The following is a 23636-nucleotide window of genomic DNA, read 5'->3' on the forward strand; positions in this document are numbered from 1 at the left end:
TGTGATAATGCTCTCTGCCGTGCTAAACACACGTTCACACTATACACTGGCTGCAGGGCAGGTCAGCACCTCCAAGGCTGACAAAGCTTTTCCACATTTTGGCCATGCTAACCCTGCCTTCTCAGGTGCTGGTGGTGCCCCAGCTGCGTTGGCGACCTCTTCCTCCTCCTCTGCCTTCGCCTTGTGCTTCCACTGTGCCCCCGCTGTCAGGTGGGAATGCTATCATCAGCGTGCGCTTGTAGTCGCGCATCTTCCGATCAGTAACTGTCACGAACTGGCAGGACAGGTAGTGAATCCTCTGGACCAGAGAGGCGATGGCGCGGGTAGTACTAGAGGACCGGTTCTAAGCAGTTACTGGTCTTCACCAGAACCCCCCGCAAGGCGTGGTGGATTTGCCGCGGCGGTAACTACCAGGTCGTGTCCCCTAGTAACAACTCAACCTCTCTGGCAGCTGATAAGGCGTGGTACACAGGGAGAAGGTAAGAGCGTAGTTGGACGTAGCAGCGGTCAGGGCAGGCGGCAAAGGTTCAAAGGCGAGTGGACGGTAGCAACGGGTACGGCAACAGGTAAGGCAAACTAACATCATAGGGAACGCTTTCTCTGAGGAACAAGGCACAAAGATCCGACAGAAAGCTGTGGGAGGAGAAGGTATATATGGGCAGTGCACAGGTGCAGCCTAATTAAGTCAGCACTGCCTCTCACAACCTTAACCCTTAATAACCCCTTTGGACCAGGCACCAATCACTGGTGCACTGGTCCTTTGAATCTAAGAGTCCCGGCGCGAGCGCCCTAGAGAGCGAGGAAGCACACGCCGAGACGCTGGAGCGCTGCCTGGGGGCATACGCTGTGAGCGCTCCGAGGCCAGCAGGGGACCCGGAGCGCTCAGCGTAACAGTAACAGATGTTTTCACTAAATTTAGTTCCCTGTCAGCAATGCAGTGCAGGGGTTCATTCACGGCAAAAGGGGGTTCATGTCACCCAGCAATAGAACAGAGGATTTTGAGAGATTTAGGCCCCTATCAGCAATGCAGAGCAGGGGTTCATTCATGGCAAACAGGGGTTCATGTCACCCAGCAATAGAACAGAGGATTTTGAGAGATTTAGGCCCCAGTCACCCAGGCACAGCAGGGGTTCATTCACAGCAAAAACGGGGTTCATGTCACCCAGCAATAGAACAGAGTATTTTGAGAGATTTAGGCCCCTGTCAGCAATGCAGAGCAGGGGTTCATTCACGGCAAAAGGGGGTTCATGTCACCCAGCTATACAACAGAGGATTTTGAGAGCTTTAGGCCCCTGTCAACCAGGCACAGCAGGGGTTCATTCACGGCAAAAGGGGGTTCATGTCACCCAGCAATAGAACAGAGGATTTTGAGAGATTTAGGCCCCTGTCAGCAATGCAGAGCAGGGGTTCATTCACGGCAAAAGGGGGATCATGTCACCCAGCAATACAACAGAGGATTTTGAGAGATTTAGGCCCCTGTCAGCAATGCAGAGCAGGGGTTCATTCACGGCAAAAGGGGATTCATGTCACCCAGCAATACAACAGAGGATTTTGAGAGATTTAGGCCCCTGTCAGCAATGCAGAGCAGAAGTTCATTCACGGCAAAAGGGGGTTCATGTGACCCAGCAATACAACAGAGGATTTTGAGAGATTTAGGCCCCTGTCAGCAATGCAGAGCAGGGGTTCATTCACAGCAAAAGGGGGTTCATGTCACCCAGCAATATAACAGAGGATTTTGAGAGATTTAGGCCCCTGTCACCCAGGCACAGCAGGGGTTCATTCACGGCAAAAGGGGGTTCATGTCACCCAGCAATAGAACAGAGGATTTTGAGAGATTTAGGCCCCTGTCAGCAATGCAGAGCAGGGGTTCAGTCACGGCAAAAGGGGGTTCATGTCACCCAGCAATAGAACAGAGGATTTTGAGAGATTTAGGCCCCTGTCACCCAGGCACAGCAGGGGTTCATTCACGGCAAAAGAGGGTTCATGTCACCCAGAAATCGAACAGAGGATTTTGAGAGATTTAGGCCCCCGTCAGCAATGCAGAGCAGGGGTTCATTCACGGCAAAAAGGGGTTCATGTCACCCAGCAATATAACAGAGGATTTTGAGAGATTTAGGCCCCTGTCACCCAGGCACAGCAGGGGTTCATTCACGGCAAAAGGGGGTTCATGTCACCCAGCAATAGAACAGAGGATTTTGAGAGATTTAGGCCCCTGTCAGCAATGCAGAGCAGGGGTTCAGTCACGGCAAAAGGGGGTTCATGTCACCCAGCAATAGAACAGAGGATTTTGAGAGATTTAGGCCCCTGTCACCCAGGCACAGCAGGGGTTCATTCACGGCAAAAGAGGGTTCATGTCACCCAGCAATAGAACAGAGGATTTTGAGAGATTTAGGCCCCTGTCAGCAATGCAATTTAGGCCCCCGTCAGCAATGCAGAGCAGGGGTTCATTCACGGCAAAAGGGGGTTCATGTCACCCAGCAATACAACAGAGGATTTTGAGAGATTTAGGCCCCTGTCAGCAATGCAGAGCAGGGGTTCATTCACAGCAAAAGGGGTTTCATGTCACCCAGCAATACAACAGAGGATGTTTAGAGATTTAGGCCCCTGTTAGAAATACAGAGCAGGGGTTCATTCACGGCAAAAGGGGGATCATGTCACCCAGCAATAGAACAGAGGATTTTGAGAAATTTAGGCCCCTGTCAGCAATGCAGAGCAGGGGTTCATTCACGGCAAAAGCGGGTTCATGTCACCCAGCAATAGAACAGAGGATTTTGAGAGATTTAGGCCCCTGTCAGCAATGCAGAGCAGGGGTTCATTCACAGCAAAAGGGGGTTCATGTCACCCAGCAATAGAACAGAGGATTTTGAGAGATTTAGGCCCCTGTCACCCAGGCATAGCAGGGGTTCATTCACGGCAAAAGGGGGTTCATGTCACCCAGCAATAGAACAGAGGATTTTGAGAGATTTAGGCCCCTATCAGCAATGCAGAGCAGGGTTTTTTTCACAGCAAAAGGGGGTTCATGTTGTAGTGTCCCACTAGGTAAATGTGGGCACTACACAAGGGTCAATTGGGCCATGTTGTACTCCACCTCCTGTGGAACAGTGGCAGTGTATTTCACAGTACATTTTAATGCATTTTAATGTGTATTTTCCCTGTGATATGTGCAGCAGGCCTATTGTGGTGTAATTTAACATCCTAGACACTAAAGGGAGATAGAGAACACTTAGTATATATATTTAGACCCAGACAGGGAGGGATCAGTTGAGAGTCCAGAGAGTGTGGAGTCAGAAGCCAGAAGACACTTTAGCCAGAAGAGGGGCTGAGGTGCAGGCTCTGACATGCAACTAGACAGCCCAGGATTCTAGTTGATACCAGGAGGCTAGAGAGTGTGGATCAGCCTGCCTGAGGACATTGAGCCTGAGTGAGCTCAGAAGATTTTGACACCAGCAGAAGAGCTGCCTCCTGAGATACCAAGTTCCCACAAGCCAAGCAGAGTCAGGATTCCAGCTAGACAAGTAAGCTGAAGGGCAGAAGGATTTATACTTGAGGCAAGGATATATACCTTAGGAAGTTTGCTACCAAGGATAAAGCCAGCATTAGGGCATATGGGCCTTGGGATAAAGACAGACAGGAGTTCTGAGGAACAGTGTACAGTATTTCAGAGGAGAAGGTACAGCCTGGTCTGTGAGTGTTGTTTAACCCTCTGAGTATCTTGCAAAGAACATTGTTGCCTGCCATTGATGTGAAAGCCTGCTTGTGATGTGATCCTGCTATATGGGACTGAACTTACAAAAGTCTGTACAAAGTTAACTGTTTCTAGTAAAGAAAAGTTTGGTTCACCACCACACTGTATTCCTCACTTATTACAACTATCAATCGGTGTGCCACCGTTACAGGCACTGACGTCACGAACCTTAAAGGGACCTTGCCCTAGGCACATTAAACATCTGCAACATCCAGGGCACCTCATCCAGGCATCAAGCCTGGTCCCTATTTACAAGAGGACTTCTGTGCCAGCCTCTCCATCACTGCTGTACACTGCCCAGGGTCATCCTACAAACTGTGAGTAACCCATAGCAACCCTCGTATTCCTAAGTAACCATGACCTCACATCGCAATACCCTGCAGGTCTGCGTACTGAAATGTCACCCAGCAATACAACAGAGGATTTTGAGAGATTTAGGCCCCTGTCCGCAATGCAGAGCAGGGGTTTATTCACGGCAAAAGGGGGTTCATGTGACCCAGCAATAGAATAGAGGATTTTGAGAGATTTAGGCCCCTGTCAGCAATGCAGAGCAGGGGTTCATTCACGGCAAAAGGGGGATCATGTCACCCAGCAATACAACAGAGGATTTTTAGAGATTTAGGCCCCTGTCAGCAATGCAGAGCAGGGGTTCATTCACGGCAAAAGGGGGTTCATGTCACCCAGCAATAGAACAGAGGATTTTGAGAGATTTAGGCAATGCCAGCAATACAGAGCAGGGGTTCATTCACGGCAAAAGGGGGTTCATGTCACCCAGCAATAGAACAGAGGATTTTGAGAGATTTAGGCCCCTGTCAGCAATGCAGAGCAGGGGTTTATTCACGGCAAAGGGGGGTTCATGTCACCCAGCAATAGAACAGAGGATTTGGAGAGATTTAGGCCCCTGTCACCCAGGCACAGTAGGGGTTTATTCACGGCAAAAGGGGGTTCATGTCACCCAGCAATACGACAGAGGATTTTGAGAGATTTAGGCCCCTGTCACCCAGGCACAGCAGGGGTTTATTCATGGCAAAAGGGGGTTCATGTCACCCAGCAATACAACAGATAATTTTGAGAGATTTAGGCACCTGTCACCCAGGCACAGCAGGGTTTTGTATACGCCAAAAATGGTAAAATGTCACCCGACAATTGAAAATAAGAATTTTTTCAATTTAGGGCACTAAAATTGGCACTTTTTTTAAATTAAAATGGCTCTAAAATAGTCCTTGAAAAGGCTAGAGGGATGTAAAAGGCAGTAAAATATGCTTAAGAGCATGGCAACTGCTCTGCAAACAAATGTGGATAGGGAAATAACTTAAAATGAAATAAAATAACTAAAAATTAAAAATTATTAACCTGCAACTCAGAGAAGGAGGTGGATATGGAGTCGGAGGTTGAGGAGGCGGTGAATGTGGTGTTGTAGGTGGAGGCAGCGATGGAGGAGGAACAGGTAGCCAACAATGTTTTTTTTTATTTTTTATTGGGGTAGGTAGCCCCCAAAATATAGAGACAAATAAAATAAAAATAAAACAAAGAATCATTGCACTTGACTTGAGTACAAGGATGTATGTTTGATGGTGGCATAAATGTCTGTTCTGCACAAGGTACAGACAAGTCTTGTGGGATCCAAGCCTGGTTCATTTTAATGAACGTGAGCTTGACCACGTTGGCTGTGGACAGGCGGCTGCGTCTGTCTGTAATGACGCCTCCTGCCGTGCTAAATACACGTTCAGAGAGTACACTGGCTGCAGGGCAGGCCAGCACCTCCAAGGCATACAGGGCAAGCTCTGGCCATGTGGACAATTTGGAGACCCAGAAGTTGAATGGGGCAGAACAATCAGTCAGTACGTGTAGTCGTGTGCACAGGTACTGTTCCACCATGTTGTTCAAATGCTGCCTCCTGCTAACACGCTCCATATCAGCAGTTGGGGCCGGTTGTTGCGACGAGGTGACAAAGCTTTTCCACATGTCGGCCATGCTAACCCTGCCTTCTGAGGTGCTGGCGCTGACACAGCTGCGTTGGTGACCTCTTCCTCCTCCCCTGCTTTTGCCTTGTGCTTCTACTTGTCCCCCGGCGTCAGTCGGGAATGCTCTCAGGAGCGCGTCTACCAGCGTGCGCCTGTAGTCGCGCATCTTCCGATCACGCTCCAGTGAGGGAATTAAGGACGGCACATTGTCTTTGTAACGGGGATCCAGCAGGGTGGCCACCCAGTAGTCACCACACGTTAAAATGTGGGTAACTCTTCAGTCATTGCGCAGGCACTGCAGCATGTAGTCACTCATGTGTGCCAGGCTGCCCAGAGGTAAGGACAAGCTGTCCTCTGTGGGAGGCGTATCGTCTGTGTCCTCCGTATCCCCCCAGCCACGCACCAGTGATGGGCCCGAGCTGCGTTGGATACCACCCCGCTGTGAACATGCTTCATCCCCATCCTCCACCTCCTCCTCACTCCTCATCCTGCTCCTCCTCCTCCTCCTCCAGTAGTTGGCCCTGGCTGGCCAAGTTTGTACCTGGCCTCTGCTGTTGCAAAAATCCTCTTTCTGAGCCACTTCTAAAAGACTGGCCTCAAAGTGTTAGAGATGACCCCTCTTCCTCCTCCTCGTCCTGGGCCACATCCTCTTCCATCATCGCCCTAAGTGTTTTCTCAAGAAGACATAGAAGTGGTATTGTAACGCTGATAACGGCGTCATTGCCACTGGCCATGTTGGTGGAGTACTCAAAACAGCGCAACAGGGCACACAGGTCTCGCATGGAGGCCCAGTCATTGGTGGTGAAGTGGTGCTGTTCCGCAGTGCGACTCACCCGTGCGTGCTGCAGCTGAAACTCCACTATGGCCTGCTGCTGCTCGCACAGTCTCTCCAGCATGTGCAAGGTGGAGTTCCACCTGCTGGGCAAGTCGCATATGAGGCGGTGAGCGGGAAGGCTGAAGTTACGATGTAGAGCAGACAGCCGAGCGGTGGCAGGATGAGAACTCCGGAAGCGCACACAGACGGCCCGCACTTTATGCAGCAGCTCAGACATGTCGGGGTAGTTGTGAATGAATTTCTGCATCACCAAATTCAGCACATGCGCCAGGCAAGGGATGTGCGTCAAACCGGCTAGTCCCAGAGCTGCAACGAGATTTCGCCCATTATCGCACACCACCAGCCCGGGCTTGAGGCCCACTGGCAGCAACCACTCGTCGGTCTGTTGTTCTATACCCCGCCACAACTCCTGCGCGGTGTAGGGCCTGTCCCCCAAACACATCAGTTTCAGAATGGCCTGCTGACGTTTACCCCTGGCTGTGCTGAAGTTGGTGGTGAAGGTCTGTCGCTGACCGGATGAGGAGGTGGTAGAAGAGGAGGAGGAAGCCGAGTAGGAAGAGGAGGCAACAGGAGGCAAAGAATGATGCCCTGCGATCCTTGGCGGCGGAAGGACGTGCGCCAAACAGCTCTCCGCCTGTGGGCCAACCGCCACTACATTTACCCAGTGTGCAGTTAGGGAGATATAGCATCCCTGGCCGTGCTTACTGGTTCACGTATCTGTGGTTAGGTGGACCTTGCCACAGATGGCGTTGCACAGTGCACACTTGTTTTTATCGAATACTTGGTTGTGCAGGGAGGGCACAGCTCCTCCTGGAGAAATAGTGGCGGCTGGGAACGACGTACTGTGGGACAGCAAGCGACATGAGCTGTTTGAAGCTGTCCGTCTCCACCAGCCTGAATGACAGCATTTCAAAGGCCAGCAGTTTAGAAATGCTGGCATTCAGGGCAAGGGATCAAGGGTGGCTATGTGGGAATTTACGCTTTCTCTCAAAGGTTTGAGAGATGGAGAGCTGAACGCTTCCGTGTGACATGGTGGAGATGCTTGGTGACAGAGGTGGTGTTGTTGAAGGCACATCCTCTGTTTGCTGGGCGGCAGGTGCCAACGTTCCTCCAGAGGCGGAGGAAGAGGCCGAGGCAGCAGCAGAAGAGGGGGCAGGAGGGGCCTGAGCCCTTTCTTGGTTTTGAAGGTCCTTACTCCACTGCAGCTCATGTCTCGCATGTAGATGCCTGGTCATGCAGGTTGTGCTAAGGTTCAGAACGTTAATGCCTCGCTTCAGGCTCTGATGGCACAGCGTGCAAACCACTCGGGTCTTGTCATCGGCACATTGTGTGAAGAAGTGCCATGCCAGGGAACTCCTTGAAGCTGCCTTTGGTGTGCTCGGTCCCTTTTGACGGTGGCCAGTAGCAGGCAAACTGTTTTGGCGACGGCTGCTCTGCTTTTGCACCCTGCTCCCGCTTTTGCTACGCTGTTGGCTCGGTCTCACCACTGCCTCTTCCTCCGAACTCTGAAAGTCAGTGGCACGACCTTCATTTCATGTGGGGTCTAGGACCTCATTGTTCCCTGCATCGTCTTCCACCCAGTCTTCCTCCCTGACCTCCTTTTCGGTCTGCACACTGCAGAAAGACGCAGCAGTTGGCACCTGTGTTTTGTCATTATCAGAGACGTGCTGAGGTGGTATTCCCATGTCCTCATCAGGAAACATAAGTGGTTGTGCGTCAGTGCATTCTATGTCTTCCACCCCTGCAGTTCGGGTTCGCTCAACTCTACTCACATATGCTTCCTTTCTGATGGCTCACATCATGCGCAGTGCAGATGATGTCACATACTGTACCCATAACCTCCCACAGCATGAACCAGTGAGATCTTGCTAGTGTGAGACATAAGGACAGTGAATAAAGGTTATATAATTATAGTACATTAATTCAGATTTTTTATTTTATAAGACATAAGCATGTCAAGTATAGAACAAGTATAGAAATTGGTCAACATGACCTTTTATTGACATATCACTCAGAGAGGAAGCTTTCCCACATATCATATTAAATACAGAACATGTAATGAGTGCTATTAAATCTGAATTCGTACATGGACAATAGTATGTTGATATGTACATGTACTAATTCAGATTTAATAGCACTCATTTTTTCACTGCCTCAGGATATTGTGATAGCTAGTGAGACATCATAGAATCAGTAAATGCCACAGGAGTTGTGGGAATGAAACAGTAGTAGCACAGACAGTGGCGTGCCTGGGGGGGGGGGGCGGTCCACCCCAGGTGCCGACTCTTACGGGGGTGCCAATGCCAGGCCCAGAAGCAATGAGCGCTTCCATCAATACAGATGGAAGCACTCATTGCTGAAGCGCTGATGTCCACATACTGCGGCGGAGCACGGGAGCAGAGCGCATAGTTCTTGCCCCGCCGCCGATCACCACCATAGGCTTCAGGCCTAGTAGGCCTGAGTCCTAGCCCCAATAAATATGCAAATAATCTCGTATAAAATATAGCAAAAATGTTTATTAGTAATAGAAATACATACACTTAGGTGAAAACATGGGGGGGGGGGGAAGGCCCGTAGGACCCCTCCACCACAAAACCCCTGGTAATAGAGACCACCCGGGAGCAACTACAGGTGACAGACCCATGGGATATACAATTAATGGTGCTCGCAAGCAATACACATATATGCAGCCTGGTTAAATACAAAATGTAAACATTATTGGAAGAATGCTATACTTGTAAGCAAAAATATCCTACAATCCTGCATTGTGTAGAGACCATTAGAAAGCGGGAACCAGTGCCCAATATCAAGGTTGCATAGTAACAAGTCTACACAGCAGGGCAACGATACACAAACTGCATGGCAATATAATGACACTGGCAGCTATGACAACATGAATAGATTACCCATATCGGACAGGTGACCCGAGGCTCCTGGTATACTGATGCCTTAACGCGCATTTTGCCAACTCACTGGCTTCATCAGGAGGCTTAAACAAGTGAGTTAAGATAGGGGTATATGTATTAAAAATGCACCTGGAGTCAATCATTGTCGCATGTCCGGCATGATTAGGGGGGCCGCATCATCATAGTGCGCCACACGTCACCCCGTGACCGACGCCGTGCCTGCTTACGCATCTCCTGACGTGGATGACGCGAGGCACAAGGCACCGCAAACATCGGTCACCAGGGTAACAAGCTGCCATGGAGCATGCGCCCGCCCAGTGCATGTACGGGATGCGTCCACCCCAGGACCGAACAGAGGCTACACAGTGAGAAGGAGATGTGTAAGTACCCCATGAGCTAAATGTGTCTCAAGAGGTATATATATACCATACTGGATAGTAGTGTAATAAAGCAAACATAAACATCATATACATAAATATATAGATGAATCAAAGTGCCAAGTGCCTAATTATATTCATATAAAAATAACATAATTAATCCACAGTGTAATAAAATACATAATAATAATTCATACAATCACAGATAATAGTGTATACAGTGCAGCATTTTGCGAACCAAAAATAACTAAAATAAAAACAAAAGAATCTTTTAAAACCAATACAATTTATAATGATAAAGTGACAAGTGCGTTATGTAAGACATCTTTCCACTTCAAGCCTCATATTTCAAGGGGTGTACCGCATCTCGCTGGAGGGTAACATGGCATTATAGGTGCTATAAACAAAAAAGACAGAGGGTTAGGATACAAATTACGCATAACAACACACAGTCTTCTACCCCAAATAAAGACAAACATAAATAACAATAAAAAAGTGCAATTATAGAAAAGACCTGAAACTAACTGCTTCATTTAATCCCTGGGGGATCTCAGTATTAAGCATCACTATCCATTTTGTTTCCCTTTGTAATAGTAGTTTTTTTTATGTCACCACCTCGGCAACCCAGAACCACTCTGTCAATGCCTCTAACTCTCAGACTCCTCAGGTCACAATTATGCTTTTCTTTGAAATGTAGGGCTATAGGTTGCAACCTCACCAAATCCTCCATCCTCATCGTACCTGCCAGTGGAATTTTGCTGGCGTGTTCCAAAATTCTCACCAGAAGCTCTCTAGTAGTCATGCCCACATATAACAGATTGCAAGGGCATGCTATCAGGTAAACAACTGCTGTTGATCTGCAGTTAATATAGTGTACAATCTGATATTCTTTAGTCCATTGGAATCTTTGTGGATAACCTCATCATATACCCACACGCCTGACAATTGCCACATGGGAATGACCCCCGTCTGGGGCCCCTGCTACCAAATAAATTACACGTTACAGGTGGGACATAGTGGCTTCTTATAAGCAAGTCACCCAAATTCTTGGCCCTCTTCCACATGATGAGGGGGTAATCTGAAAGTGACCCCCTAAGATCACTGTCTGAAAGTAGAATGGGCCAGAATTTAGTCATGATGCCCCAAATCTTCCCCCAGTGTGCATTGAAAGGCGTGATAAATCGCGGTTTCATATCACTGGTCTTTTTTGTACTCACCAGAAGGGAATCTCTAGAGGAGGACTTTGCTCTTAAGTAGCCCTTTCTACTATCACATTAATTGTAGCCCCTATTGTAAAATCTGTTGGACAGGTCATCAGATTGGGTCTCAAAGCGTTCGTCACTGGAGCAGATCCGACGTAGTCTTAAAAATTGGCCCGTAGGTATGGCCTTTTATAGTCTGTGGATAGTGAGAGGAGTTTGCACATAGCAGGGCATTTGTTGCTGTGGATTTCCTGAAGAGGTCTGTGGAGACCCTGCCGTCCATCTCCCTACATAGCAAGATATCCAGGAACTCAATATATTCCCGGCTATATTTCCATGTCAGTTTGATATTTAAGTCATTGACGTTAAGTTGTTGAAGAAAGCCGTTGCGTTCCACTATAGTACCCTGCCAGATGAACAAAATATTGTCGATATACCTTGACCATGAGACTACTGAGTCATGACTAGGCAGATTCTGGACAATCTCTCTTTCCCACAGCCCCAGAAACAGATTGACGTATGAGGGCACACAAGTCGCCCCCATCGCCGTGCCCTGGAGCTGTAGGAAGAGGCGGTCTTTAAAAATAAAATAGTTGTGCTTAAAGGGGTATTCCCATCACAATGATCACTGTTAAATCTGTTAATGATTTGACAGTGATCATTTTTGTAAATACAGTTTATTACCCAATTCCCACCTGTTTTGAGAAAATAAGTCCCCTCTTACCTGATTGTTGTCTTTCGTCTAACCTGGTTACGGCCACCTCTCGCCTGTCGAATCCTGTGGCCGCGTTTGCGCAGAAGACTGAAGATTTTCTCCCGGCCGGGCAGCGCAATGTCCTGAACGCGCACGCCGTTGCGCATGCGCCATGATGACTTCTTCCTGGCCAGTATAGTACAGAGCCACGAACGCGCACGCCGGCTCTGTACTATACAGGCCAGGAATAATTCACAACGGCGCATGAGCGGCGGCGTGCACGTTGAAGACAGCGCGCGGCCCGGCCGGGAGAAGACGTCAATCAAGCTGACTGAGCCCGCTCAGCCGAATCTAGGAAGTGAACGTCGCGCTCGCCGCAGGTAAGTATGCTGATGGGAATACCCCTTTAAGTGCAAAGTCCAGAATATTAATGATAAACTGTATCAGTTCCAGTTCAAAATCCGTCATTTGTAAAAAAATACCTGGCTGCCCGGATCCCGTGGTCATGGCATATTGACGTATACAGGGCCTCTACGTCACAAGTGACGAAAATCATGTCATCCTCTAAAGAGACCCCATTGAATTTCTTTAGGACATCAGATCGGACGTCCTGGAGGATTGGTCTTGTCCTTGTGAACCTTAGGTAATAAATAAAATGTAGATGTTATTGGATGGTCAACTACCAAACCATCTTTAAGTCTTAGAGTAAGTATGTTATTAGCCACCCCAACTTTAATATATGATCCAATTCACTTTTAAATCTGATGGTCGGGTTGCTGTCCAACCGTTTATAACATTCCTTCTGATTTAGCTGTTTAAAAGCTTCCCTCTCATACATCTGTGCCGGCCATAACACAATATTTCCCCCTTTGTCCGCCAGTTTGATAACGACATCCTTAAAGTCACGTAGTTCTTTAATACTGTGACGCTGGTCCCATGTTAAATTAGGGTGGACAACATCACTTGGGAGAGATTCATATTCCTTCTTTACCAACTTAATAAAGATGTCGACTGTAGGGCAAATATTACGAGGGGGAAAAAGTTGTGAGCGGAGGCAAAGATACATGGGTAATTTGGAGGAAGATAGCTCTTCCTGTTCGTCCAGGAGAGACTGTAAATCCTCCAAAGCTTGTTGTTCCATAGCTGAAGGAAATAACTGATGTACCTGTATTTTTTTACTAAAATGTTTTTTCAATAGAAGCTTTCTCCGAAATAGCTCAAGATCCTTCACAACAGTGAAGAGATCAAAGCCACTGGAGGGGGAAAATGTGAGACCTTTTTGAAGTACATCTATCTGTGATTTAGTCAATACATGTGTAGATAAATTAATTACCATCAGTTCCTCCTGTGCCTCTTTCCGATCTGGTTCATGTTTCTGGTTTTTCATTTGGATGCGGGGGTGTTGGACACGTAAGGACATTGCCCGTTCTGCTCCATCTTCCAGCACCCCCTGACCTTCTAAAAAATTATCTCCACATGATTCCTCCGAAATAATTGAGGTACCTGACAGAGAGGGGGTAATAGAACCACTCCTCTCACGTTTCTGTTGCCAACGATAAACTTTTTTATTTTGGAAATCAGCCCAATCTCTCTGGAAGTTTCTAGCTTTAAAATCCTGTATGTTTTTGTCCCAGGCACAGAGGTTTTTCTCCAATTTTTTATCAAAGCCTTCAAATTCCTCCTTAGTAAGTAGCTCCTGCAATTTGTCTCTCACTATATCTACATCTTTCTCAATCTGCTCCAGTGACTTACGGTCGGACCCAATCAGAAGCTCGATCAGAGTTATAGAGCATTTATTCAGCGATTCTTCCCATCTGGAGACGAAGGTCGCATCAGTCGTCTCCAGAGTTGAGAAAACTTGGATCCTGAGTCCGCTAGGGATAATATTCTTATGCAGATAATTCTCAAGGGCCGCTTTATTCCACTAAACCTTGGTGCGTTTTTTTAGCAGGTTCCGATTCTTTAGTTATAGGTCTTTAATGTTATGTGTCTCTGAGTCTACCGGGGTGTTTTCACCAAAAATTATTCCAAGTGTAGACATCCATGCCACATCGCATTTTTTGTAATCCATATATCCTAAGGATTTTTCTACAAGAAAGTACAGAGTTTAAACCAACCAATACTTCAGATAACATTAAACATGAATCAAGGGGGCCTAGAATAACATAATCCGATTCCTACAACAGAACTAACTAGTAGCCCCAATAAATATGCAAATCATCTCGTATAAAATATAGCAAAAATGTTTATTAGTAATAGAAATACATACACTTAGGTCTATGTGGTAGTGAAATCCCAGCGCAGGCGGGCAGTGTTGGGAAATTACTGTATGGGGGCAGTGTGGGGCAAATTACTGTGTGTGGGGCAGTGTGGTGGAAATTACTGTATGGGGGCAGTGTGGGGGAAATTACTGTGTGTGGGGCAGTGTGGTGGAAATTACTGTATGGGGGCAGTGTGGGGGAGATTACTGTATGTTGCAGTGTGGGGGAGATTACTGTAATGGGGGCAGTGTGAGGCAAATTACTCCATAGGGGCATTGTGGAGAAAATTACTGTATGGGCGCAGTGGGGGGGATATTACTGTATGGGGGCAGTGTGGGGCAAATTACTGTATGGGCGCAGTGTGGGGGAAATTACTGTATGAGGGCAGTGTGGGGAAAATTACTGTATGGGGGCAGTGTGGGGGAAATTACTGTATGGGGCAGTGTGGGGGAAATTATTGTATGGGGGCAGTGTGAGGGAGATTACTGTATGGGGGCATTGTGGGGGAGATTACTGTATAGGGGCACTGTGTGAGGACAGTGTGGGGAAAATTATTGTGGGGGGGGGGCAGTGTGGGAGAATTAACTATGTGGGGAGCAGTGTGGGGGGAATTACAATGTGGGGGCAGAGTGGGGAAAATTACTGTGTGGGGGGCAGGGTGGGGGAAATTACTGTATGGGGCAAATTACTGTGTGGGGGCAATGTGGGGTAAATTACTGTGTGGGGGGAAGTGTGGGGGAAATTACTGTATAGGGGCAGTGTGGGGGAAATTACTGTATGGGGCAGTGTAGGGGGAAATTACTGTATGGGGCAGTGTCGGGGAAATTACCGTTGTAGAGGCAGTGTGGAAGAAATTACTGTGTGAGGACAGTGTGGGGAAATTGCTGTGTGGGGGCAGTGAGGGGGAGATTACTATGTGGGGGGCTGTTTGGGGGGAAATAACCGTGTGGGGGCAGTGTGGGGGAAATTACCGTTGTGCAGGCAGTGTGGAAGAAATTACTGTATGGGGCAGTGTCGGGCAAATTACTGTATGGGGGCAGTGTGAGGGAGATTACTGTGTGGGGGCAGTGTGAGGCAAATTACTGTATGGGGGCATTGTGGGAAAGATTACTGTATAGGGGCAGTGTGGGGAACATTACTGTATGGGCGCAGTGTGGGGGATATTACTGTATGGGGCAGTGTGGGGAAAATTACTGTATGGGCGCAGTGTGGGGGATATTACTGTATGGGGGCAGTGTGGGGAAAATTACTGTATGGGTGCAGTGTGGGGGAGATTACTGTATAGGGCAGTGTGGGGGAAGTTACTGTATGGGGGCAGTGTGTGGGAAATTACTGTGTGAGGACAGTGTGGGGAAATTGCTGTGTGGGGGCAGTGAGGGGGAGATTACTATGTGGGGGGCTGTTTGGGGGGAAATAACCGTGTGGGGGCAGTATGGGGGAAATTATCATTGTGGAGGCAGTGTGGAAGAAATTACTGTATGGAGCAGTGTGGGGGAAATTACTGTGTGGAGGCAGTGTGGGGGAAATTACTGTGTGGGGGCAGTGTGGGGCAAATTACTGTGTGGGGGGCAGTGTGGGGGAAAATAACTGTATGGGGGCAGTGTGGGGGAAATTATTTATGGGGGCAGTGTGGGGGTGATTTCTGTATGGGGGCATTGTGGGGGAGATTACTGTATGGGGGCAGAGTGGGGAAAATTACTGTAGGGGCGCAGTGTAGGGGAAATTACTGTGTGAGGACAGTGTGGGGGAAATTACTGTGTGGGGGCAGTAAGGGGGAGATTACTATGTGGGGGGCTGTTTGGGGGAAATAACCGTGTGGGGTCAGTGTAGGGGAAATTAACGTTGTGGATGCAGTGTGGGGGAAATTACTGTATGGGGCAGTGTCGGGCAAATTACTGTGTGGGGGCAGTGTGGGGCAAATTATTGTGTGGGGGGCAGTGTGGGGGAAATTACTGTATGGGGGCAGTGTGGGGGAAATAATTTATGGGGGCAGTGTGGGGGAAATTATTTATGGGGGCAGTGTGGGGGAGATTACTGTATGGGGGCATTGTGGGGGAGATTACTGTATGGGGGCAATGTGGGGCAAATTACTGTATGGGGAAGTGAGTGGGAAATTACTGTGTGAGGACAGTGTGGGGGAAAGTACTGTGTGGGGGCAGTGTGGGGGAAATTATTTATGGGGGCAGTGTGGGGGAAATTATTTATGGGGGCAGTGTGGGGGAGATTACTGTATGGGGGCATTGTGGGGGAGATTACTGTATAGGGAAATGTGGGGCAAATTACTGTATGGGTGCAGTGTGGGGGAAATTACTGTGTGGGGGGCAGTGTGGGGGAAATTACTATGTTGGGGAAATTACCGTGTGGGGGCAGTGTGGGGGAAATTACCGTGTGGGGGCAGTGTGGGGAAAATTACTGTGTGGGGGCAGTGTGGGGCAAATTACTGTGTGGGGGGCAGTGTGGGGGAAATTACTGTATGGAGCAGTGTGGGTAAAATTACTGTGTGGGGGCAGTGTGGGGCACATTACTGTGTGGGGGGCAGTGTGGGGCACATTACTGTGTGGGGGGCAGTGTGGGGCACATTACTGTGTGGGGGGCAGTGTTGGGGAAATTACTGTGTGGGGGGCAGTGTGGGGGAAATTTCTGTATGGGGGCAGTGTGGGGGAAATTACTGTATGGGGGCAGTGTGGGGGAAATTACTGTATGGGGGCAGTGTGGGGGAAATTACTGTATGGGGGCAATGTGGGGGAAATTACTGTATGGGGGCAGTGTGGGGGAAATTACTGTATAGGGGCAGTGTGGGGGAAATTACTGTATGGGGCAGTGTAGGGGGAAATTACTGTATGGGGCAGTGTCGGGGAAATTACCGTTGTAGAGGCAGTGTGGAAGAAATTACTGTGTGAGGACAGTGTGGGGAAATTGCTGTGTGGGGGCAGTGAGGGGGAGATTACTATGTGGGGGGCTGTTTGGGGGGAAATAACCGTGTGGGGGCAGTGTGGGGGAAATTACCGTTGTGCAGGCAGTGTGGAAGAAATTACTGTATGGGGCAGTGTCGGGCAAATTACAGTATGGGGGCAGTGTGAGGGAGATTACTGTGTGGGGTCAGTGTGAGGCAAATTACTGTATGGGGGCATTGTGGGAAAGATTACTGTATAGGGGCAGTGTGGGGAAAATTACTGTATGGGCGCAGTGTGGGGGATATTACTGTATGGGGCAGTGTGGGGAAAATTACTGTATGGGCGCAGTGTGGGGGATATTACTGTATGGGGGCAGTGTGGGGAAAATTACTGTATGGGTGCAGTGTGGGGGAGATTACTGTATAGGGCAGTGTGGGGGAAGTTACTGTATGGGGGCAGTGTGTGGGAAATTACTGTGTGAGGACAGTGTGGGGAAATTGCTGTGTGGGGGCAGTGAGGGGGAGATTACTATGTGGGGGGCTGTTTGGGGGAAATAACCGTGTGGGGGCAGTATGGGGGAAATTATCATTGTGGAGGCAGTGTGGAAGAAATTACTGTATGGGGCAGTGTGGGGGAAATTACTGTGTGGAGGCAGTGTGGGGGAAATTACTGTGTGGGAGCAGTGTGGGGCAAATTACTGTGTGGGGGGCAGTGTGGGGGAAAATAACTGTATGGGGGCAGTGTGGGGGAAATTATTTATGGGGGCAGTGTGGGGGTGATTTCTGTATGGGGGCATTGTGGGGGAGATTACTGTATGGGGGCAGAGTGGTGAAAATTACTGTAGGGGCGCAGTGTAGGGGAAATTACTGCGTGAGGACAGTGTGGGGGAAATTACTGTGTGGGGGCAGTGAGGAGGAGATTACTATGTGGGGGGCTGTTTGGGGGAAATAACCGTGTGGGGTCAGTGTAGGGGAAATTAACGTTGTGGATGCAGTGTGGGGGAAATTACTGTATGGGGCAGTGTCGGGCAAATTACTGTGTGGGGGCAGTGTGGGGCAAATTATTGTGTGGGGGGCAGTGTGGGGGAAATTACTGTATGGGGGCAGTGTGGGGGAAATAATTTATGGGGGCAGTGTGGGGGAAATTATTTATGGGGGCAGTGTGGGGGAGATTACTGTATGGGGGCATTGTGGGGGAGATTACTGTATGGGGGCAATGTGGGGCAAATTACTGTATGGGGAAGTGAGTGGGAAATTACTGTGTGAGGACAGTGTGGGGGAAAGTACTGTGTGGGGGCAGTGTGGGGAAAATTATTTATGGGGGCAGTGTGGGGGAAATTATTTATGGGGGCAGTGTGGGGGAGATTACTGTATGGGGGCATTGTGGGGGAGATTACTGTATAGGGAAATGTGGGGCAAATTACTGTATGGGTGCAGTGTGGGGGAAATTACTGTGTGGGGGGCAGTGTGGGGGAAATTACTATGTTGGGGAAATTACCGTGTGGGGGCAGTGTGGGGGAAATTACCGTGTGGGGGCAGTGTGGGGGAAATTACCGTGTGGGGGCAGTGTGGGGAAAATTACTGTGTGGGGGCAGTGTGGGGCAAATTACTGTGTGGGGGGCAGTGTGGGGGAAATTACTGTATGGAGCAGTGTGGGTAAAATTACTGTGTGGGGGCAGTGTGGGGCACATTACTGTGTGGGGGGCAGTGTGGGGCACATTACTGTGTGGGGGGCAGTGTGGGGCACATTACTGTGTGGGGGGCAGTGTTGGGGAAATTACTGTGTGGGGGGCAGTGTGGGGGAAATTTCTGTATGGGGGCAGTGTGGGGGAAATTACTGTATGGGGGCAGTGTGGGGGAAATTACTGTATGGGGGCAGTGTGGGGGAAATTACTGTATGGGGCAATGTGGGGGAAATTACTGTATGGGGGCAGTGTGTGGGAAATTACTGTATTTAGGCAGTGTGAGGCAAATTACTGTATGTGGCATTGTAGGGGAGATTAATGTGTGGGGGCAGTGTGGGGGAAATTACTGTGTGTTTGCAGTGTGGGAGAAACTACTGTATGGGTGCAGTGTGGGGAAAATTACTGTATGGGGCAGTGTGGGGGAGATTACTGTATGGGGGCAGTGTGAGGCAAATTTCTTTAAGGGGCATTGTGGGGGAGATTACTGTATGGGGTCAGTGTGGGAAAAATTACTGTATGGGCGCTGTGTGGGTGATACTACTGTATTGGGGCAGTGTGGGGCAAATTACTGTATGGGCACAGTGTGGGGGAGATTACCGTATGGGGCAGTGTGGGGGAAATTACTGTGTGAGGACAGTGTGGGGAAAATTACTGTGTGGGGGGCAGTGTGGTGGAAATTACTATGTGGGGGGCAGTGTGGGGGAAATTACCATGTGGGGGCAGTGTGGGGGAAATTACCATGTGGGGGCAGTGTGGGGGAAATTACCATGTGGGGGCAGTGTGGGGGAATTACTGTATGGGGCAGTGTGGGGCAAATTACTGTGTGGGGGCAATGTGGGGCAAATTACTGTGTGGGGGGCAATGTGGGGCAAATTACTGTGTAGGGGCAATGTGGGGCAAATTACTGTATGGGGGAGTGTGGGGGAAATTACTGTATGGGGACAGTGTGGGGGAGATTACTGTATGGGGCAGTGTGGGGAAAATTACTGTATGGGCGCAGTGTGGGGGAAATTACTGTGTGAGGACAGTGTGGGGGAAATTACTGTGTGTGGGCCAGTGTGGGGGAAATTACTATGTGGGAAGCAATGTAGGGGACATTACCGTGTGGGGGCAGTGTGGGGGAAATTACCATGTGGGGGCAGTGTGGGGGAAATTACTGTATGGGGCAATGTGGGGGAAATTACCGTGTGGGGGCAGTGTGGGGCAAATTACTTTGTGGGGGAAGTGTGGGTCAAATTACTGTGTGGGGGCAGTGTGGGGGAAATTACTGTGTGGGGGCAGTGTGGGGGAAATTACTGTGTGGGGGAAATTACTTTATGGGGGCAGTGTGGGGGAGATTACTGTATGGGGCAGTGTGAGGCAAATTACTGTATGGGAGCATTGGTGGGGAGATTACTGTATGGGGTTAGTGTGGGGAAAATTACTGTATGGGCGCAGTGTGGGGGATATTACTGTATGGGGGCATTGTGGGGGAGATTACTGTATGGGGGTAGTGTGAGGAAAATTACTGTATGGGCGCAGTGAGAGGGATATTACTGTATGGGCGCAGTGTGGGGCAAATTATTGTATGGGCGCAGTGTGGGGGAAATTACTGTGTGAGGACAGTGTGGGGGAAAATACTGTGTGGGGGAAATTACTATGTGGAAAGCAATGTGGGGGAAATTACCGTGTGGGGGCAGTGTGGGGGAAATTACTGTTTGGGGGCAGTGTGGGTCAAATTACTGTGTGGGGGCAGTGTGGGGGAAATTACTGTGTGGGGGCAGTGTGGGGGAAATGACTGTATGGGCGAAGTGTGGGGGAAATTACTGTATGGGGGATGTGTGGGGCAAATTACTGTATGGGCGCAGTGTGGGGGATATTACTGTATGGGGGCATTGTGGGGGAGATTACTGTATGGGGCAGTGTGGGGGAAATTACTGTGTGTGGGAAATTACTTTATTGGGGCAGTGCGGGGGAGATTACTGTATGGGGGCATTGGTGGGGAGATTACTGTATGGGGCAGTGTTTGGAAAATTACTGTATGAGTTAGTGTGGGGCAAATACTGTATGGGTGCAGTGTGGGGGAAATTACTGTGTGAGGACAGTGTGGGGTAAATTACTCTGTGGGAAGCAATGTGGGGAAAATTACCATGTGGGGGCAAAGTGGGGGAATTTACAGTATGGGGGCAGTGTGGGGGAAATTACTGTGTGTGGGCAGTGTGGGGCAAATTACTGTGTGGGGGGCAGTGTGGGGGAAATTACTGTGTGGGGGGCAGTGTGGGGGAAATTATTGTATGGGCGCAGTGTGGGGGAGATTACTGTATAGGGCAGTGTGGGGTAAATTACTATATGTGGGCAGTGTGGGGGAAATTACTGTATGGGGGCATTGTGGGAGAAATTACTGTATGGGGGCAGTGTAAGGGAAATTACTGTATGGGGGCATTGTGGGGGAGATTACTGTATGGGGAAGTGTGGGGAAAATTACTGTATGGGCGCAGTGTGGTGGATATTACTGTATGGGGCAGTGTGGGGAAAATTACTGTATGGGCGCAGTGTGGGGGAAATTACTATGCGGGTAGCAGTGTGGGGGAAATTACAGTGTGGGGGCAGTGTGGGGGAAATTACCGTGTGGGGGCAGTGTGGGGGAAATTACAGCGTGGGGGCAGTGTGGGGGAAATTACCGCGTGGGGGCAGTGTGGGGGAAATTACTGTGTGGGTGGCAGTGTGGGGCAAATTACTGTGTGGGGGGACAGTGTGGGGGAAATTACTGTATGGGGGGGCAGTGTGTGGGAAATTACTGTATGGGCGCAGTGTGGGGGAAATTATTGTATGGGGGCAGTGTGGGGCAAATTACTGTATGGGCGCAGTGTGGGGGAGATTACTGTATGGGGGCATTGTTGGAGAAATTACTGTATGGGGGCAGTGTGGGGGAAATTACTGTATGGGGGCTATGTGAGGAAAATTACTGTATGGCGGCATTGTTGGAGAAATTACTGTATGGGGCAGTGTGGAGGAAATTACTGGCAGTGTAGGGAAAATTACTGTATGGGGTCAGTGTGGGGAAAATTACTGTATGGGCGCAGTGTGGGGATATTACTGTACTGGGGCAGTGTGGGGCAAATTACTATATGGGCGCAGTGTGGGGGAGATTACTGTATGGGGGATGTGTAGGGGAAATTACTGTAAGGGGGCATTGTGGGAGAAATTACTGTATGGGGCAGTGTGGGGTAGATTACTGTATGGGGCAGTGTAGGGAAAATTACTGTATGGGCGCAGTGTGGGAAATATTACTGTACTGGGGCAGTGTGGGGCAAATTACTGTATGGGCGCAGTGGGGGGGAGATTACTGTGTGGGGCAGTGTGGGGGAAATTACTGTGTGGGGCAGTGTGGGGAAAATTACTGTGTGGGGGACAGTGTGGGGAAAATTACTGTGTGAGGGGCAGTGTGGGGGAAATTACTGTGTGGGGGCAGTGTGGGGGCAATTACTGTGTGGGCGGCAGTGTGGGGGAAATTACTGTATGTGGCATTGTGGGGAAGATTAATGTGTGGGGGCAGTGTGGGGGAAATTACTGTGTGGGGCAAATTACTGTGTGAGGGCAGTGTAGGGGAAAATTACTGTGTGGGGGAAGTGTGGGGGAAATTACTATGTGGGGGCAGTGTGGGGGGAAATACAGTGTGGGGGCAGTGTTAGGGAAATTACCGTGTGGGGGCAGTGTGGGGGAAATTACTGTATGGGGCAGTGTGGGGGAGATTACTGTATGGGGGCAGTGTGAGGCAATTTACTGTATGGGGGCATTGTGGGGGAGATTACTGTATGGAGGCAGTGTGAGGCAAATTACTGTATGGGCGCAGTGTGGGGGATATTACTGTATTGGGGCAGTGTGGGGAAAATTACTGTATGGGCGCAGTGTGCGGGAGATTACTGTATGGGACAGTGTGGGGGAAATTACTTTGTGAGGACAGTGTGGGGAAAATTACTGTGTGGGGGAAGTGTGGGGGAAATTACTATGTGGGGGCAGTGTGGGGGAAAATACAGTGTGGGGGCAGTGTTAGGGAAATTACCGTGTGGGGGCAGTGTGGGGGAAATTACTGTATGGGGCAGTGTGGGGGAGATTACTGTATGGGGGCAGTGTGAGGCAATTTACTGTATGGGGGCATTGTGGGGGAGATTACTGTATGGAGGCAGTGTGAGGCAAATTACTGTATGGGGGCATTGTGGGGGAGATTACTGTATGGGGGCAGTGTGGAGAAAATTACTGTATGGGCGCAGTGTGCAGGAAATTACTGTGTGAGGACAGTGTGGGGGAAACTACTGTGTGGGGGGCAGTGTGGGGGAAATTACTATGTGGGGGCAGTGTGGTGTAAATTACCGTGTCGGGGGAGTGTGGGGGAAATTACCGTGTCGGGGCAGTGTGGGGTGAAATTACCGTGTGGGGGCATTGTGGGGGAAATTACCGTGTGGGGGCATTGTGGGGGAAATTACTGTATGGGGCAGTGTGGGGCAAATTACTGTGTGGGAGGCAGCGTGGGGCAAATAACTGTGTGGGGGCAGTGTGGGGCAAATTACTGTATGGGGCAGTATGGGGGAAATTACTGTATGGGGGCAGTGTGGGGGAGATTACTGTATTGGAGCAGTGTGGAGGAAATTACTTTATGGGGGTAGTGTGGGGGAGATTACTGTATGGGGGCATTGTGGGGGAAATTACTGTATGGGGGCAATGAGAGGCAAATTACTGTATGGGGGCACTGTGGGGGGAGATAAATGTATGGGGGAATTGTGGGGCAAATTTCTGTATGGGGCAGTGTGAGGGAGATTACTGTATTGGGCAGTGTGGGGGAAATTACTGTATGGGGCAGTGTGGGGGAGATTACTGTATGGGGCAATTTGGAGGAAATTACTGTATGGGGCAGTGTGGGGGAGATTACTGTATGGGGGCAGTGTGGTGGAAAATACTGTGTGGGGGCAGTGTGGGAGAAATTACTGTATGGAGGCAGTGTGAGGCAAATTACTGTGTGGGGACAGTGTGGGGCAAATTACTGTGTGGGGGCAGTGTGAGGGAAACTACTGTATGGGGGCAGTGTGGAGCAAATTAC

The sequence above is a fragment of the Bufo bufo genome, chromosome 2 (assembly GCF_905171765.1).
Source record: "Bufo bufo chromosome 2, aBufBuf1.1, whole genome shotgun sequence".
Lineage (NCBI taxonomy): Eukaryota > Metazoa > Chordata > Amphibia > Anura > Bufonidae > Bufo > Bufo bufo.